This window comes from Myodes glareolus, chromosome 23, assembly GCF_982192425.1.
Source record: "Myodes glareolus chromosome 23, mMyoGla1.1, whole genome shotgun sequence".
In the NCBI taxonomy this organism is placed as follows: domain Eukaryota; kingdom Metazoa; phylum Chordata; class Mammalia; order Rodentia; family Cricetidae; genus Myodes; species Myodes glareolus.
Genome location: NC_142048.1, coordinates 37,078,485 through 37,098,476, shown reverse-complemented (window position 1 = coordinate 37,098,476; position 19,992 = coordinate 37,078,485). Strand labels below are relative to the sequence as shown.

The following is a 19,992-nucleotide window of genomic DNA, read 5'->3' as shown; positions in this document are numbered from 1 at the left end:
ACGCATAAAACTGAATGTCATGTCTGTGAGTTTGGGAAGGGTTTAAAACTCCAAAGGACCGCTGTTTCTTTTTATCTGAATTTGTTTACTTCCCAGCTTCTAAACTACTTGCTAAACTGAGTATATTAAAGACAGCTTATTTCAGGCATTTTGGAAAGCAGAAATCACACATATACACAGGCTCGCAAAATACAAATGTGTCCTATGAGCAACCATACCAACACGTTTTTAGTGTTTTTCTTCTGTGTGGCTTAAAAGCCAAGCATACGGAATGTATTCTGTGACCATGTTTGTATATGTCAGACTTTGTTTGAAACTAAGAGCTGAGGTGAAGGCCAGGATAGAGTGTTGGATGGAGGCAGGGTCCTGAGCATGCAGCTGAGGGGGAAGCATTGATTTCAATTCCCTGGCCAATACTCATGAGGGCCTTTAGGGAACCAAGAGTTGACATACCAATCGCAGCTAGAGAAGCCAAACTATGTTCTAGTCATTGGGGAAGCAAATGACTGCCTGGAACAGTGGTTCTCAGCCTGTGGGCTGTGACTCCTTTGGAGTCAGATAGCAGATATTTACACTACAACTCATAACAGCAGCAAAATTACAGTTCTGAAGTGACAATGAAATAATTTTATGGTTGCAGGTCACCACAACATGCAGCATTAGGGAGTTTGAGAAACACTGTTCTAGAGCCTGAAGTCAACATAGACAAAATCACTTCCTTGTACATTCATTTTCATATTCGCTAGCCAGATACCATTATTGAAGGTAGGAATGAGAAGGGTCCTTACAAATATGTGTGCTGGAGAGGTTTCTGTTAATAGTGATGGTTAATCTTCGTTGTTGACTCAATTGGATTAAGAGATCCCTAGGGCACTGTGCTGGTTAGTTTTATCTCTCAACTCAAAACAACCGAGAAATACTGCGGAAAAGAATCTTAATGATGAAGCCTTATGTAGGTCAGAGCATGCCTATAAAGTTCTTTAATTATTAGTTGACCAAGGAAGACCCAGCCGATTGTGGGTGGTACCATTGCCTAGGAAGGGATTTTTGTAAAATATAAGAGAGGGGAAAGCTAGCTGAGAGCAGGTAACCAGCAAGGGCTTGTGCATTCTTATTTTTCTACTCTTGACTGTCAGTGTGATGCTTAGGTTTCTGCCTTGACTTCTTGACAATAGTAAATTGCTACCTGGAATTGTAAGCTGAACAAAACAAAACACATTCTTCCTAAGACTTTGTTGTTGCTAATATATTTCATTAAAGCAGCAAAGTGAAACGACAATGGGCATTGGCAAGGCACACTGGGGCAAGTCTGTGAGATTTTTTTCCAGAGTGGTCTAACTCAGGGAAGAAGACTCACACTGAGTGTAGATGGTGTCTTTCCATGGGGTCCTAGACCGAATGAAAAAGGAAAAGAAGAGAAATCCAACTAAGTGTCACCATTGCCATGCTATTGGGTCCCCAAATTGTCAACATGGGAGGTTTTGCATCATCAGGCACCAGCTGACGTGAACTCCGCCCCGCCTTCCCTGCTGTTGTTGTACGAGACCAGCTCAAAACAGGAGCCAGAATAAGCCCTCTTCTCTTAAAGCATTTGTCAGTTATTTTGACAGCAGTGAAAAAATGGTAATATGCTAGCATTTTCTTTGCTTGCCACAGAAGCATCTCTTGGAACGAAAGCATAGAGAGGGACCCTTCGTGGGGGGTGTGAATGGAAAATGACTGGGGCAATTTAGGACACTGAGGCTGACTCTGTTTAGGGTTTCTTAGTCCGTAATGTTCTCAAACTTTCATGTGTAAGAGAACCACCTGGAAGCCCTTGGAAAATGCAAATTCGGGGGCTTGGAAGGCCTTGGAGGAGTTTAAGGATATAAATGTATCAGGCACCCCAAGGTATATGGTGCAAGTCTACAGAGGTGGGAAGGACAATTACTATGAAAGGGGGCCCCACCTCGCGCTAATAACGTGATAGAGCCTGAGACTCTTAGCTCACTCGGCTCCACTGCAATTTTCTCTACACTCCATACACGAGGAGGTAGCCCCAGATCTTATCAGGTTGGTGGAAAGAATTCTAAGAACTTGTTGACTGTAAAGCAGCCCTGGCAATGATGTCGAGCCTAAATTCCACTCTTCCCAAATTATCTGAACGAAAGGAAGCACAGAGGCTTCCTGATGGTGTAGAACGGGGTGGGACACCAGCTGAAGCCCCAAAATAGATGCATCACCCGCCAGGCTTCATCAGGGCATTTCTGCCTGACATTTGGCTTGGTTGGATCTCTGTGAATGCACAGCTGCTTGGGCCATGCAAAACTGCTTCACGGCGAGACAACAGGAACCTTACATGTTGGAAAAGCTGCTGGCTGGTGACACAGCTCTTGACTTGCTGTTCTCTTGTCTAAGAAATGGGCACTGATGGCCAAGACACTCTATGTCTACAGTGGAGCAGGGGAGAGACAGAGTGGAAAATGCATGGACCATTTTCTTAGGTGTGGTCATACGTTACACTTCAGTGTCCACCCTGTCCTTCAAATGTCAAGAATTAGGAGTTATGGCTTCATTTACCCAGATACCTTCATATTGGTTTTTACCTTGGTCAAAATATCTTGGGCTGGGGAGATGATTCTCTGACTAAGGCACTTGCTCCAGCATCTTGAGGACCTCAGTTCAGGTTTGTTAAGATAGGAGGCAAAAACTGAAAAAATCCCCAGAAGCTTTTGGGACAGCTAGCCTGATATACAACCATAGCGGTGACACCAAAGAGTCCCTGCCTCAAACAAGGAGGAAGGTAAAGGCTAACACCCAGGGTTGTCATCTGACCACACACACCATACCATATAAATACACACAGTACTAGCACACAAATAAGCGCACATATAGGCAGACATACAGACACATGAATGCGTACAAGTCAAACACATTTAAGCTTCATGCTTACATTCTGACCGAAAGTTTAAGTCAGAAGTTGAAATTTACATTTGTTCTTCATCTACTGATAACAAAACTTTGTTTTTTTTTCATTTTTCAACTCTTTATACATTTTCAAAACATACCACAGATAGAATAGATCAAGACAATTTTTACTTATTCCCTGAAAATCATAGATTATGCTTCAGTTAATCTACTTTTGGACAAAAAAATGTCACCCTGTTTATCCACTTTCTTAAATAGGCTGACCCTGCCTCTAAAGGTGAGCAAATCCAGGTTGGGCAGGAAAAATATGCCACCCTAAAAGAAGAGATCACCCAGGCTTTGAGGACAATTTCAGATTGATTCTTCAAGGTTCCTTATATTAATATTCAGAAAATGAGAATATCTGTGTGCTCAGAATCTAAACAGTTGAACAAGAAAACTCCATGTAATGGTTTCAGGTATTAGTCATAGTTATTCATCATATGAATCGTTCTATAATACAGGTCATTGCAGAACAAACTCAATGTGTAGAAAGTCTGGCGCCAAACGAGTAGCCATAGAACTTAGGAAAAAAGATCTGGGCCTGGGGCTGGGACTGGGGCTGGGGCTGGGGCTGGGGTTGGGCCTGGGGTTGTAGCTCGGTGGTAGAACCATTGCCCAGCGTGAATAAGGGCCTAAGTTCAATCTTCAATGTTGCCAGCAAAAAAAGAAAGAAAAGAAAAAGAGACTGAACTGGAGAAAAGCTGTTTCTATGTATGTAACTTGAATTCCTAAACAGAAATGAAACAAGTGTGTATTCCACTCCCAGCAAGGCTCAGTGACCATCAAGGAAAAAGGACAAGGGGGTAAGAGTCAGAGACCTGGGAGTTCCAAAGGGAAGCAGTGTCTTGTAGTTGCTGGTTGTTGTTTTCTTTTGTTTGTTGTTGCTGCTGTTGTTGTTTTTCTTTACTCTTTGGGGGGCCTGCCACCCAGTTCCCAAATAAATACATGGAAACTACGAATGCCTGACCTTAGCTTAGCTTGTTTCTAGCCAACTTTTCTAATTTAAACTAGCCTGTTTCTCTTCTTCTACATTTTGCACCTGGACTTTTTACCTTTCTTTATCCTGCATCTCTTTCATCCTTTCTTACTCCGTGACTGGTTGTGTGGCTGGATGACTGACCCCTGGCATCCCCTTCTCCTTCTCCTTTCCTTGCTCCTAGCTCTTCTCTCAAACCTCGGCTTCTTCTTCTATTTATTCCGTCTGCCTGGCAGATCCACTTATCTCTCTCTCCTGCCTAAGCATTGCCTGTTCAGGTCTTTATTGGTCGAATCAGGTGTTGTAGACAGGCAAACTAACATAGCTTTACGGTGTTAAAAAAGATGCAGCATAAAAGAATCCAACACGTCTCTGCATCATTAAGCAAATATTCCCAAGCATAAATGAATGTAACACATATTCAACTAATTCCATAGTGGTGTCTTCTGGACATGATGAGACCACTCCACTCAGGAACTTACAGCAACTGTGGTTGCATGCACAAGACTTGCACAAGGTCAAGCCAGTCATAATTCTAGCATCGAAGGTGTGATACTTTGAATGTAATTGGCCCCGATAAGCTAATAGGGAGTGGCACGATTAGGAAATGTGGCTTTGTTGAAGGAAGTATGTCACTGTGGGGGTGGGTTTTGAGGTCACCTACACTCAAGCTACACCCATTGTGAACACAGGCTCTTTCTGCTGCCTCTGGATCAAGATGTAGAACTTTCAGCTCCTTCTCCAGCACCGTGTCTGCCTACATGTTGATGATAATGGACTAAACCCTCTGAACTGTAAGCCACCCAATTAAATGTCTTTCTTTATAAGAGTTGACAAGGTCATGCTGCCTCTTCCCAGCAACAGAAACCCTAACTAGAATGGCAGGTATAAGAGCTCAAGAGGTACCATACCAGCTAAGGGGCTATCGACAGTTGACGGTCTCTGGGAAAGGGAGAGCAAGTTTTCTTTAAGTATATGACCTCTGCTGGGTAGTTTGGCCATGTTCTTGTGAATAGCCCCATACCCGTGAGAAAATGAGCTATTTAAGAAGGAGGGAGGTTAACTATATAGTTTTAAAAATTAATAAAACACGTCCTTGTCTGGGTTGCCTGAAGCGTCCACAGGCCTCCTGACGTCATGCGACTCAGGCAGGCAAAAGACACCCTTGGGGCAGCCTGGGTCCTCACAATCCAGCTTGCCTGAAGCACCCGTATGCAGGTGCTAGTGGCCGGGTGCCAATACGATCAGCAAGTATATGTGGGGAAATCGGAGAGAACGAGAGGCAGAATGGTTCATGTGCTGTGGTACAAGGCAGTTCTGAAGAAACGAGGGCTGTGAGGAATGGGCTGATGTTGGGGCTGCTGCCTATGGCCACATCTGAGTCTGTGACAGCTGGGGTTTATATTGATACCCATAACCCACATCGCCTCCAAGGCCACAGGGATGCCTAGAGTGTGGGCCACCACCTGTTGCTCAAATGTCATGATGCCACCAGGGTCATGTTAACATCCATGCCCTGGCTGCAGCAAGGGGGCATGTCTGGGTCCATGACCCTACCACAGCCAGGATCTGGGTTGCTATCCGTGACTCCTGATACCCCCTGAAGGCTATACAAATACCTGGGGTCTGGGTCATTACCTAAGGACAAGTGGGATTTGAGGGTCATGCGGCAGCTGTGTCCATACAGATCCAAGTGGCCTGCACTGCCACAAGGTGCCATAGTGACGTCCAGACCCTGGCTGGAGCTGAGGGCCATGTCTAAGTCTGTGACATCTGTGACTCATGATAGCATCGCAGGCCATGCTGAGGCCAGGGGTCTGGGCTGCCACCTGGGGTCATGATGATGGTGATGAAGATGATGGTGATGATGATGACAGTGATGATGATGAGGAAGACAATGGCAAAATGGCAGCGGCAGTGGTTGGCTGTCATCTAGTAGAGGAGCTGTTTAGATTTCTTTCCCGCTTTCCCCAGCTGGCTCCACTGAAACATACAGCAAGTCTTCCTGAGGTTTCTGATGACCTCAGAAGAGACACTACACAGGATGAGCCACTTAGGTTTTGAACTTGCAGATAGAGAGGGAGCACTAATGGCTTCAGAAGTAATGTTCTCCCCATGGTGTGTGGTGATACCTTTTTTGTATCCATAAAACTTGCCTGAAGGTCAGAGGGCAGAGCTGGCCACTAGCTAACCACAGAGATCTGGAGGTCTGTATAGATAGACAGGAAGTGATATGGCTGGGCAGAGAGAGGAAGTGACAAGGTGGGAGGAAACAGGAACTCAGCCTCTTTTCGGCTAGGAAGTTGAGATGTAAGGTAACAGTAGTTTGACTCCTTCCTTTCTTTGATCTCTCAGCATTTCCCCCTATATCTGACTCTGGGCTTTTATTATTAAGACCTGTGAGAACTCGTGCTACAATGGTGAATCTGGGCTGTGAGAGCCTTAACTCCCAGACATAGCATTCCAGCCACAGGCCCCAAGGAAGTTTGGTTTTCCTTCAGTAAATTTTATATAGAAAAAAAAACCCATACATTTATGTCTATTATGAGATCTCAAAATACCATTTTTATCATCAACAAGATTAACATGATCCTTCTATAAGTTAATCGTATTTTATTTGTTTTTGTTGTTGTTTTAGATGCTGGGGATTGAACTGGGGCATGTACTCTACCATCTTTCTATTGAGCTGTATCCCCAGTCCAGATCTTTTTTTTTAAAGAGTGAATTGCGTGGTTGTTAAATAATCAGAATCTGGGGAAGGTGTTTCGAATCCCAGCTTTCCCTGTGTCCTACTGTGTACAGTTAAGAAGAGTAAGATGGCAGGCCACAATTTTCTCTGTTGTAATTGCAATAAAAACATCACATGATAGTTTAAGGGGACGGACTCGGTCTGGCATTGTTGGCGAGCACAGACCTGGGTGATTCCCATGGTGACAAATAGCCTATCTGTCCCTTTTCAACAAGTAAACAGCAGGTACTTCCTCTGTGTCAGACTCTTAGCTGGGTACTCAAAAAAGACACAGAAAGGTTATGAGGGACAGAGTTCTGCCTGCCAAGCATCCAAGTCCTGTGAGTTCATTGAGGGGCAAGCTCTTGTCATGTTGTAAAATGAGTCTGTTGTTTGAGCGTGTCAAATATCAGTGTCTCAACTATCTGTACCCACTTTGCTTCCTCTCGGAGTTTAGAGACCCACGTCATGTATTGGTGTGCAGACCAAGGCCTGTGATAACAAATAAGGAAACTACTGTGGAATAATCTTTTTGTATACTGTGAAGATTTGTCACTCTGATTGGTTTACTAAAAAATGGAGTGGCCAATAGCAAGGCAGGATTTTCAGAGCAGAGAGGATGCTGGAAAAAAGGGTAGAGGTGCAGGGAGTTGCCAGTCACCGATGGAGAAAGAAAGCAGCATGGGCAGTACAGAGTAAAGGTAATTAAGTCACAAGGCAGAAAGTAAATTAGTATAAGTGGGTTAGCTTAAGTTTTAAGAGTTAGTTAAAAATAAGCCTAAGCTATTGGCTGAGCTTTCATAACTAAGTAAGAAGTCTCCATGTTGTTTATTTGGGAGCTGGTTGGTGGGGTAGAGAAAGACTCCCTATAGGGAAAAGAACACATTCTCCCTTGTGCTACTTCTAGAAAGCAAACGGGAGCTGCTGTCTGCCTCATCCTGTGTAATGTGCTGGTGTGTATGCCTTTACCTTGAAACAATACACAGTAGAGAAGAGTGAAAAACACCCAGCCACTCTAATGAGAAAATATCACTCAGGTGAAGTCAAACCTGTTTCATACACATTATGAAGGACATGGTGCTCTATAAATATTTAGCAAGCTTCTACTTTACATGGGGTATCTTTGCTATTTTAGTGAAATTCCAATCAGGGGATTTTTAGAATAGGATAGCATAGGTCCTCCACCTGCAGAGAAAAATCTCTAAAATAAGAGCACATTTATGCGTGTACCTACACATATATTAGGGTCTAGCTAACAGGGATAAAGGGAAGCCTGGCTCCTGTGGTCTGTCATTGGATTAAAATATTTTTGATGTAATTTCTTTTTTTTAAATTGAGTGCTGAATTTGTTCCTGGTGATCAATATCATGCTTTCTTTATAGAAAAGGAATAGAAAAAGTGTCAAGAAGCTGCAGAGCCTCAGTTGCAACCTTTGTGTCTGCGGAATTCCCAAACTATGGTGACGTTCACCTGAAACTCTCTGGGGTCTTTGTACTCCTGCAATATGAATGTGTGAGCCCTTCCTAATTGAGTTGCTGGATTGAGGGCCTCCAGGTGCCCCTTTAATCCTGAACTCCCAGCTATTCTGTGCTTTCCCAAGGTGACATAATGCGTGCTCTCCAGGACAGGTCTGAGTTTATTAATATTTTCTTAGCTTCTCTTGCCACTTAGAAGAGAGCTTGATCACGGCCTCTGCCTCCAGGGACGACAACCAAACGTCGTCCATAGGATGTCTGAAACAGAAATTTCCCAGAGCAGCCTTGGGCACAGCTAAGTCTGCTCACAACTGCTTTTCGAATTTTCATACACACATAATTTCAGGTGGAGCCTCTCCAGGGTTTGACTCATATCACAAGCTGAACGTCACTCTGTCACTTAAGGAAGGAGACTGTCTTCCTCAAAGCCCTTCCCACTCATCTTCTGGGATAACTGAGCGTCCTTTCCTCTAGGTACCCTGCTCCCCAGTGTGTGCACACAAACCTCCAGAACTTGGTCATGCCCATCACAGAAGCCACAAGACTATCCTGAGGGCTGGCATAGCCACCTCCGATCCTGACTCCTATAGGCCCTGGCAGCAGCGAGACTCAAGCGGCAATTCTCTTCTCACTCCCTCCTCCAGTCTGAAGGGAGTTTGGAAAAGTACATCCTTGCTCCTCCTGTCCCTTCCCAGTCTTTCAAAGCAACTGGACAGCGAAGCACACATACCACACACACAGAAATAACTTCTGGGCAGCTTTTAGGGGTAATGCTTTTTCTAGCTCAACTGATAGAGTGTTCTAACTAATCATATCGCTACATACTTCCTCTGGCTTCCAAGTCCCTATAAGCAGAGGACAGTTGTTTGCCTTACTATTAATTATGCTAAAAGGTCCTGCCCAGCAACCCCTCCTACCACAAGGGGAAGCTCAGCTCCAAAGTACTGCCTATGCCCTCAACCCTGCCATGGTCACACATCCAAAGATCCAGCCCTCTGCCCACAGAGCACCCTGTTTCCAAAGGACTGGCTTTAAGTACGACTTTCTTAGAGCTTTTCGGTTCAGTCCCGTACTCTCAGAATATTGATTGCTCTCATCTAGTCTCCAGTCACACCTTCTGTTATAGCATGTGTAGAAACAGATGTTCCTCATACCACCATTGCAGATGTGGCCATCCCCAGAGTGAGGCAAGGTGGAGATTTACAAAGGAAGCATCAGCATCCATAGGAAGGGTCCTTGTTAATTTGCCTAAGGCGACCAGCCCGTTGCTCCACCTCCACTCCCCAAGAGCAGCGGACAGCTGCCTTTTCCTTCTTTAGTGCCATAATTTTGCACATGTAATTTTATTAGCATTTTAGATAATGTGGTTGGTGCAACAAATACAGTTCAGGGGAAAGCAAGCTCGTCATCGGTCGCCTGCAAGGACAGAGGAGCTTAGCTGTTGTTTTCAGTCTTCCCAGATTGACAACTAGGATTCTAATTTAAATTGTGCTGGCGGAGTACATATTAGACAAAAGCTACAGAGCCTTTGATAGTTATTATTCTCCCCTGAAATTTAAATTGCTTTAAAAAAAAACTAAAAGTGAAGGAACAGTAGAAGAAAAATGATCCCAACCTTATGTAAATACCAGCTTCCAAATAGATTAGTTTTGCAGACTCCAGAACCACTGGGAGGGGTTTTACATGGCCAAGGATTGAGAGAATTTCTGAAAGGTGACTGGGATTGCCAAGGTACGGTTTCCAGAGCTTTTAAAATGGAGATGCCTAAGTCTAGATTACCCAAGGGCATAAAGGATCTGGCAAGTGTGAGAGTCCCACCCCCCAGGTGACACTGTCACAGAGTCTTATGTCACAACATAAAGTAGACAGTTGGGAAATGATCACTGAATTAGTAAAGGCCACAGCTTATCAGTTTTATTGGATGCTGAGTGATTTAAAACATTATTTTCCTATTAGAATAAGTCCTTACAAAGAATAAACTGAAACAACAGTATTTTAATTTAATGGTCCAGACAATGTTCCTGGACACCATCCTAAAAGCACAGGCAACGAAAGCAAGAATTGCACACGATGAGATGAAATCAAAACAAAAGGCTTTTGAGCATCAAAGATAATAATCCACAGGATGAAGAGAAAACATTCAAAATGGGAGGGAGTGTTTGTGAAGTACTCAGCCAACACGGAAGTGTGCTGAAGAGGCAAGGCGCTCTAGCCACTGTCTTATTTTAGATATGAAGCGTCCCCTTGAAAGGCTTGGTCCTCCGCTGGTGGATCTGTCCATGGAGAATGACTGGACTGTGGGGCTCTGACTTGTGCTGGTAAAGGAGTCACAGATGATGGAGTTGGCGGGCGGTTGTGGGAGATTCCAGAGGTGGAAAGTTCAAGGCACTCACATGTCCTTGTCTCTGGGGACCATATCTTATTCCAGCATGAGCAGGTTCCCTCTCCTTCTCTCTTTCCCTCTTGTTCACCCCCCTTCCTAGTCACCGCAAAGAGAGAAGCTACTTTCTGGGACCTCACTATGACCAAGGAACCATGAAGTCATGTGACCATGGGCCTGAACCTCTCAAAGTGTACGTCACAAAATTTCCTCTGAGGTGCTTGTCAAAGTGACGAGTAACACCAAGCTCATACAAACTCAACAGTGTTTGGCTCAGCAGCCAAAGAAAAATAAACCCTCCGTCAAAAATGGACAATGACTTCAGTAGATGTTTCTCAAGATGCAAATAGCCAATGAGTGGATGAAAACAAAACATTCAATGGGACTAAATCATTGTGGGGAGGCAGATAAATTAAACCTACAGTGAGATCTCTTCTGACTTCCGTAATATTGCCTATAATAATTCTATTTTAAAACCCCAGTAAAAAATCCTAGAGATAGACATGGGGAAGTAGGAACTTTCAGACACTGCCAAGGGGAATTGTTAATTAGTATAGGCACAATATGATATATATGCCATATATCCCATATACACATATATCATACACGGGTGCACACATATATACATATGCATACACATACACACACATATATATACACACACACACACATATATATATATACATATATATATGGAGAGAAATTCCTCAGAATATCAGAAACAGAACTACCCTATGGTCTAGCAATCCCACTGTAGAGTATATGCAAAGGGAATGAAGTAATTTTGTCAAACACTGCTCCCCCCTATATGTATGGCACTGCATTCATAATAGCTGAGATGTGTGGTTATGGATGTGGATTAAGGAATCATGGGGGATGTTCAAATGGAAGGCTATTCAGATGAAAAAAAAAATACATGTCTGATGTTGGAGGGTCTTCTGTCTATGTGTTGCTTTCATTGGTTAAATAAAGAGACTGCCTTGGCCTTTTGATAGGACAGCAGCTTAGATAGGCGGAGCTGACAGAACAGAATGCTGGGAGAAAGGAGGCAGAGACAGAGAACTGCCATGGAGCTAGCCACCAGGTCAGACATGCTGAATATCTCCCAGTAAGCCACAGTCATGTGGTGATAAACAGATTATTAGATATGGGTTAAAGTAAGACGTGAGAGTCAGCCAAGAAAAGGCTAGAACTAATGGGCCAGGCAGTGTTTAAATGAATACCGTTTCCATGTAATTATTTCGGAGGTAAGTTAGCTGGGAGCAGGCGGTGGGAAGGCAGCCCGCCGCTCCTTTTACAACACTTGTCAGTTCTTGATGGCAACATGGATGGAACCAGAGTAGCGCATGTTATAGTAAATGAGTCAGGCACAGAAAGACATACATGTTCTCACTTCTATGTGGAAGATAAAAATCTGACCCCAAAGATATAGAATAGAATAGTGGTTATGACAGAGCTTGGGAAGGGTGCGGGAGAAGGAAGGAGAGGGAGGCAGCTGAGGAGTTCAGGGGAGCAGCTGGGTAGAAGGAATAGCAGGATAACTATGGCTGACAAAATTTTAATTAGAGTCAGGGTCTTGATGGCTGACCTTAAACACTATATTAAACTGAGGATGACCTTGAACCTCTGACCCTTCTTCCTCTACCTCTTGGGTTCTGGGATTACAGGTGTGTTTGCCACAGGGTCGAATGTAAGCAGCGCTAAAGATGGAACCTAGAGCTTTGATCATTCTAGGCAAGTTTTCTATCAACTGAGCTAAACCCCAGCCCCTGGTGAGCAATAGTTAATTGCCTACTTCAAAGTAGCTACTAGAATGGATTTCAAATGTTGCCGACATGGAGAAGTGATAGATATCTAAAGTGATTGATGTGCCAATCACGCTGATCTGTCCCTGTCCATTGTATATTGACAAGTGTTGAAATATCACATGGTACCTCATAAGTATACTCAACTGCTGTATTTCCATTCAAAATTCTTAAATATATGTCAATCAGTTAGGTCTTTGGAGAATTTGGGGTAGAATGTAGAAAGTGGCCAGAGGGTCTCAGTGCATTGGATGAAGCAACATTCCCGGAGAGAGCAGGGTGAGGTGTTGACCTTACCTCTTGGGACCGAGCACAGTCTACAAGAGCACAAAGAAACTGCACCCAAGCTCTGTGCTCTGGCTGATGGCAAAGCAGTTTTCTGTGGGAGTACCAGCTAACACCACACATGCTGCTGTTATCATGCTGCAGAGTGGAAGTGAGCAGGCAAATGTGTAACATGAGGGGGCCGGCTTGTTGGGGTATCTGTTCCCGCCCGGTACCCCAGAGCAGGCAAGTCCAAGAGAAAATCAATCACACAAAGATCTCTATAAGTTATAAAGCTGATTGGCCCATTAGGTCAGGCTTTTTATTAGCTCTTATAACTTATGTTACCCCATTATCCTTATCTACATTAGGCACATGGGCTCAGTACCTTTCTCAGTGTGACAGCTTACATGTTGCCTCTTCGGTGGTCTGCACAGGAATGCGGGAATCAGCTTCCTCCTCCCTAGAATTCCTCCTGCTCTCCTTGCATCATTTCCACTTCCTGTCTGGTTTTCCCACCTACACCTCCTGCCTGGCCAATCAGCGTTTTATTAAAATATGATTGACAGAATACAGACAATTCTCCCACACCACAAATGAATGGGGAATGGCAGGGGTCAGGCATTCCCTACTGGAATAAAAGTTGACAGATAGGCACCATGAGTTCTTACATTTAAATTGAACCACTCAGTATGACTTTTTTCTTCTGCTTCTCACAGCTACAAATGCATCTGAATGTACTTTGCTTACGTGCAGAGTATTTATAGATGCACTTCTCTGTTCTGCCAATTTGCAGGGACTATGATAAATGGCCGGGAACAAACCTAGTACCCAGATCTTGCTTATAGATGTCGCCTTCCAGTTCTTCAATAGGAGAAATGAGGGTTCATGGAAAGAAAGGCTAATTATTGGCCTGGAGTCAGAGAGGGTCCAGAATCTTAATAGTGCCAGAAAATAAGAATGTATTTCTAAAACCTACAAAAAGGGCCAGGGAAATGGCTCGGTTAGTACAGTGATTGCTATGCGAGACGGAGCATCAGAGGTCCAGCCTCAGAACACATGTGAAAAAGCTGAGCACAATGATTTATGCTTGTGAACCTGACACTGGGAAGGTGGAACCAGGGAGATTGCTGGAATTTGCTGCCTAAACTAGCCTAATTGGCCATCCTTGAGCCACCCAAAAAACAAGGTGGGTGGCTTCTGAAGACTTTGATCTCTGGCCTGTACACATATACACAATGATACACATGGACACACATGCACAATGAAAGGATTTATCAAAGAGGTACAGATGTCACAAAGAATCTCCTCATGCTCCAAGTTAGGACAGTTTGAGCAACAAAACAGAATCGACTTTTGACCTAAAGAAAATAAGAGTCCTTGCCGACACAAGGTATTGATTAGACCTGGCTCTGGAGCCTATTCTAAGCACTATGCACTATCTATCAGGTGTTCGAAAGCCAGTTCTTAGATGATGGCATTGACAGTTTTGGGGACAGGGACTCATCACATGTTTTGTAGAATGTGTCAAAAGTGGGATCCATCCCCTTCTTTCTCATGACTCTATATGTGCTGTGGGACAATGGTCTGTACCCTGTCACTGGTATTGTAAATAAACGCTGATTGGCCAGTAGCCAGGCAGGAAGTATAGGAGGGGGAACCAGGCAGGAAGTAGAGGCAGGACAACAAGAATTCTGGGAAGAAGGAAGTTTCAGTCTGCAGTCATCACCCAGACAGAGAGGAAGTCAGACACAGAGCAAGCAAGATGTAACTGCCTCGCTGAAAAAGGTACCAAGCCTTGTGGTGAACACAGACAAGAATTATGGGCTAATATAAGTTATAAGAGTTAACAAGAAGCCTGAGCTACTAGGCCAGTCAGTTTATGATTAATGTAGACCTCTGTGTGTTTATTTGGGACTAAACAGCTGTGGGACCTGGTGGGACAGAAACCTCGGTCAACACACGTGGAACTCAGGGTTTGAGGAAGAAAAACAAATAAGGGGAAGTAAGTGAGGAAGAGATGTCTGTGCAGAAAAAATTCAAACATCTTAAGTGCATCTCCCTGCTGGAGGCAAGCACAACTCTCTACTTGTTGCGTGTGGGCTGTGCAGAGTGACGTCCTCCAAGAGTGTGCATGGAAAGGAGAGAGAAAGGTGAGTGCACACTGCAGCAACAGAGCGACCCCTCATTTGGAGATCGAGGCCAACAACCATGAACGGTCCCAATTACAACAGATCCAATAGGTGCAATGCAACCTGACTCCTCCTAACTCTGTGTCCTTCCTCCTCAAACCCGAAACCGGTGTAGGGTCAAGAGAAAGAAGGGAGATGATTCCATTTAAGGAACATTCTACCGAACAGGTGATAACTCCTCACTCTCAAAGCTGTCAAAGGCATGGAGGAAGAAGGGGCTTAAGAACACTTGATAATTAGGTGTTACATAGTGCTTAGAATGGGATCCAAAACCAGAATAAAGAAAAACAAAAGTTACTTAAAAACTAAGGAGATGGAATAAATTATGGACTTATGGGGTTTTTGTTGTTGTTGTTTGTTTTGAGACAGGGTTTCTCTGTATAGTCAGGGCTGTCCTAGAAATCTCTTAGTAGACTAGGCTGGCCTCGAACTCAGATCCTCCTGGCTCTGCCACCTGACTGCTGGGCTTAAATTCATATTGATCCGATAATTACAGCAAACAGACCATAATAATATGGGAAACTAGATTCAGGGTTCGTGGAGATTCTCGGTACTATCTATACATTTTTTCCCTTCATAAATCTGTTAACTTGACATCTAGCAGGCAGGCCTTCAGGTACACTTGGTGTGGTATCATTGACCTTAAGGTTAGCTTCTGAAAATGCCTGTGAAAAGCTGTCTTGACATCATTAATTAATGCGGGAAGACCAGTCTAATTGTGGGGGCGCCATTCCCTACTCAGAGGACCCTTGACTGTGTATGAGTAGAGAAAATAAGCCAGCACCAGCAAGCGTTAATTCCCTGGGAGGGTAGAATGTGATGAGCTCTCTCAAGCTTCTGCCACTCTACGATGACAGACTGTAGTTTGGAACTTATGAGCCAAATAAGTCTTTCAATTAACTTTTGTGGAGACTATTTCATCACAACAGCAGTAAAATCCAAAGCTGGTCTAAAATGGAAAGTTTTTTGTTCTCCCTTCCACAGTGTAAACAACCAACTCCTCAGAGAAATGGGTTGGAAGGCAGGGCGAGAGAGGGCTGGGTGCTCGGCTGCAATCAGGGGCTCTTTGGTGGTGAGGCTCGTGCCTTATGGAATGCAACCTTAAACTCTGAACCTTGGCCGCGGTAACTCCAAAGAAGCTCAAGGATTTATGAGCTTGTCGTTTGAGGATCGGAGCAACAAGGAAGGCTTGGAGAGTTCGCTAATGATTAACCCACATGTTTGCCTTGTTCAAGATACAAAAAAGAAAAAGGAAAGTCCTTCATTTCCAAAGAATTCAATCAACCACTTATCAGTAAGGCTTATTGAAATATTTTGTTTACATGACATATAAACATAAGTAAGGAGAGCTTATTTTCATAATAGTTCTTTGTAGACTTTTGAGATCCTTTAGAAGTCTACAGTGACTATGTACTCACCCCAGAAGCTCATTTTAGTGACACTTTACTTTTATGTTTTCTGTTCTGCGTAGCTAATATTCTAGGTCATTCTCGGGGATGATAATTCTCGCCTGTTTAGTTTGTATTTATGGCTTAAAAGCCCTTGGTATTGAACTCATTTTTCATTGCATAAGGCCCATGGTGCCTGATAAATTATAAATTCATATTAATCCTAAGGAAATCTTTCTTGGCTATAAATGTTTTATTCTCCTATTAAATGTTAATGCTTTGTCTTATCAGACTAAGCACACGTTCTATCTCACCCAATGCCTTCATATTCATCTGTGAGCTTATGCCTTCATCCTTCATTTTTCTTCCCTTCCTATTGAGCATGTCCTTTGGTGAGGATTCAGGGAGAGCAACAGAAATGACAGACAACAGATACCAACAGCTCATGGATGCGTAGGAGAAGCAGGTGAGAGTATGGCTAATCAATGTCACTGTGTGAGGATGAGGCCAGAGACTGCAGAGTGTGCTCATGAGCAAACCCTGGACCCTGGCTGCTTCTGAGGATGCTCATGAAGAAATACTGGACCACGGCTATTCCTGAAGATGCCCGTGAGCAAACACTGGCCCACCACTGATTCTGAGCATGCTCATGAGGAAACAATGGACCACAGCTGCTTCTAAGGATGCTCATGAGGAAAAGGTGAACCACAGCTGCCGCTGAGGATGCTCATGAGGAAACACTGGACCATAGCTGCTTCTGAGAATACTCATGAGGAAACATTGGACCACAGCTGATTCTGAGGATGCTCATGAGGAAACAGTGGACCACGGCTGCTCCTGAGGATGCTCATGAGGAAATGCTGACCTAGGCTGCTCCTAAGGATGCTCATGAAGAAATGCTGAACCACAGCTGCTTCTAAGGATGCTTATGAGGAAACACGGGGCCTCGGCTGCTTCTGAGGAGCAGGTCCCTCTTTATGCTTCCTTCCCATGGTCAAAACTTTATGATCATTTCCAGAAGATTTCCTCTGTGCTTTGAAATATATCTGAAAGTTGATTCCTTCAATCAACTTTAAAACACAGCAGATGTAATGAAATCAACCAAACTACTTATGACAACCTGGCCTTCTTTTAGCAACACCTTCTACAAAGACAAAACGAAGCATTTGTGACGAGGCCTTGAACGAGCTCTCTCCTGATCAAACCCCATGGAGCAGAAAGGATTTGTAAAAACTGACAATGACACAACGCTTTTTACAAAATTTAGTCAAATACATCAATGGAAAGTCAGATATTTTAAGGGCTAAGAAAGCTCCTGAGATCATTTTCAATGGTTTTAACCTGGTTTTATCTTGAACATTTGGTCCTAGGGAACTTGATTGAGGGTGTCTGGTTTTTACATCAACCCAAAGTGACAAATAGCTAACGCGTCATAATCGGAGACCAATTACGCTGATCTCCATGACTGTCTTGGGAGAAGAATGTCCTCTTGGTCACCTACAAGGAGTCAAAGTGGGGTCTTGTCAGAGGGTCTTAGTGTCACGCTTCTGCTCCAAAATGTGCTGAGCGCCAGGAGCTTGTGTCATGTTCCTGTGGGAGGCGGTGCCAGCATCAATACACAGAACTATTTTTATAGAGTAGACAGGAGTCCCCTGCAAGTATTAGCAGTGATACTGGACTCAGCATTTGTCCCCTCAGCTCGGTCTACCAACACTTGGCAGTGTAGTGTGCACTCTAAGGGTTTTTTTTTTTTAAAGGGTGAATTGCATTAAAATTCTTATTTTACACAGGAAAGAGACACTTTAAGTATGAACATTCGTGGGAGTTAAAGTTTTTGACGCACAGGCTCAATATGCTCACTCTTCTTTATATTGTAAAGCTATAACCCACAGAAAGGTTCATTAATGCTGAATGTTAATCAGAAATGCTACCCGCGTGACAGCTGACCTCTTCTGCAGGAAAGGTGATGATATCTGGAAGGAAGGGAAGAAAAAGTCTCGAGGTGCTCAGGATACCACCTAGCTTTGATGTGCTGCGGGTGAGAGCCTGGGTAGAGCCGTGGTGTTTTAACAGTTGTTTCATTGAAGACGGAAAGACCTAACGGTGGATGCTTATCTGAACACCCTCCCTGCCAGAAGAGGATGCTCAGTTCCAGTCTCACTCAGTGAGCTATAGCTGGCGCTGCCTGGGTAAGCCAACTCTTCCAGGCATCTGGGATGTACAGAGCGCTGCCTGAAGTACAGGGTTGGGTTTCATGCCTCATTCATCTTCCTCTACACCATCTGCACTCTGGAGATGGGCCATAGGGTGAGACAGAAATCCCATTTGAAAAAAGGCTATCCTGAACTAGCTACTGAGAGCCGGCTCAAGACCTGCCTGCTGCCTGCTTTCTGTAACTCTTCCCGCCTCTTTCCCGCTTTTCTCCTTTACTTTCTTGGGACCAACCATTACTTACCCTGACCTTTAAGAGCCTAATCATGTTCTGCCAGGAAACAGCTCTTGCACCAGAATAGCTTAGACAACATGTGTTTCCATCACATCTGGCAGTGCGGTGAGCCCTCCCCGAATCCCCTTGATGGTGGCATGATCATGGCTTGGACATTTGCCCGCACAGATACCGTGAAGTAAGAGTAGCGATAAGGAAGTGTGCTGGGTCCGTGTTGGGGAGGAAAGTAGCTCGCAAAGTCGCTACTGTCTACTCTGAAATCACCGGCACGGATTTCAGTGCACGAGAGGAGGCAACAATTAATGTTGTCACCCTCAGATGAGAATCGAGACGACTGTGCATCTTGGCAGCAATTCAGGAGAGCTATATCAACAATCATTCCCAACAGGGAAAAGGTTTTGCCTCAAGTGTGTGTCTGTACATGTCCGAGGCCTATGTCCAGCATACACGCTGCTTTGTAAAAGAACATGCCAGCCACCTGGCCTGTGCTTTCCTCTGCCCCTGAGAAAAAAATTCTTGCCTTGCCATGACTGGCACTAATTCAAATGAGATAATCCCAGCAGGATCACTCACCTTGCCGTTCCAAAACCCAGATAACATTTTGTTTTAAAGTAATTATTTCTGTCCTTCTCTCAAAGGTGATTAGGCCGTGGCACTAATTCCCAGAAATAAGGTGGTTGAAGTTTGCCACTCACGATATTGGCCCTTTCAGATCCTACTGAAGAAAACATGAGTGTAGCACAATCATAATTAGTCTCATTAATAAAAACCCAGAGTCAGATATCAGGGGTGAAAGCTGAAAGATCAGAGAAGCAGAGCAGCAGGCAATAGAGAGACTCCTTACCTCTGTCAAATTCCAAAACCGGGAATGGGGCTAGATCCCCTCTCTACAAGTCCTCAGACTGAATACACCTGAGATCCTGTCCCCACCTGCCTTATATTCCTGTCTCCACCTCCCTAGTACTGGGATTAAAGGCCTGAACCTCCACCACCTGACTCTGTTTCTCTTTGAGACCGGATCAATCTCGTAAGCCCAGGGTAGCTTTGAACTCCCGATGGTTCTGCTTTGTCCTCCCAAGTGCTGGGATAAAATGTCTGTGCCCACCACTCCCTAGCCTGTATAGTTAACGAGTGGCTAGCTCTGCCCTCTGATCTTTAGGTAAGCCTTATTTGTCAGAAACAAACAAAAATATAACTACACACAAGGACTAATCTCCATTCCAACATGACCACTTTGGTCACAGAGACCCAACACAATTGTCTGGTGTCTGTAAATCTCCTGAAATCTGACACAAGGCACCAGTCTCAAAATAAACATGGAAGAACACAGTTAAGGACTAAGACCACTGCCTGGTCAAACTGCTTGGGAAAGTTAATTTTCAGAGGTTA

At 44.1% G+C, this 19,992-nt stretch overlaps 1 protein-coding gene across 1 annotated transcript in view; it reads left to right on the top strand.

The window, feature by feature from the left end:
* The first annotated feature begins 4,656 nt into the window (after positions 1–4,656).
* Positions 4,657–19,992, top strand: part of Prag1 (PEAK1 related, kinase-activating pseudokinase 1) — an 88,703-nt gene continuing 73,367 nt past the window's right edge. The window contains exon 1 of the mRNA XM_085680199.2: positions 4,657–4,719. The gene's annotated coding sequence lies outside the window, so the exon portion shown is untranslated. The remainder of the gene's footprint in view (positions 4,720–19,992) is intronic.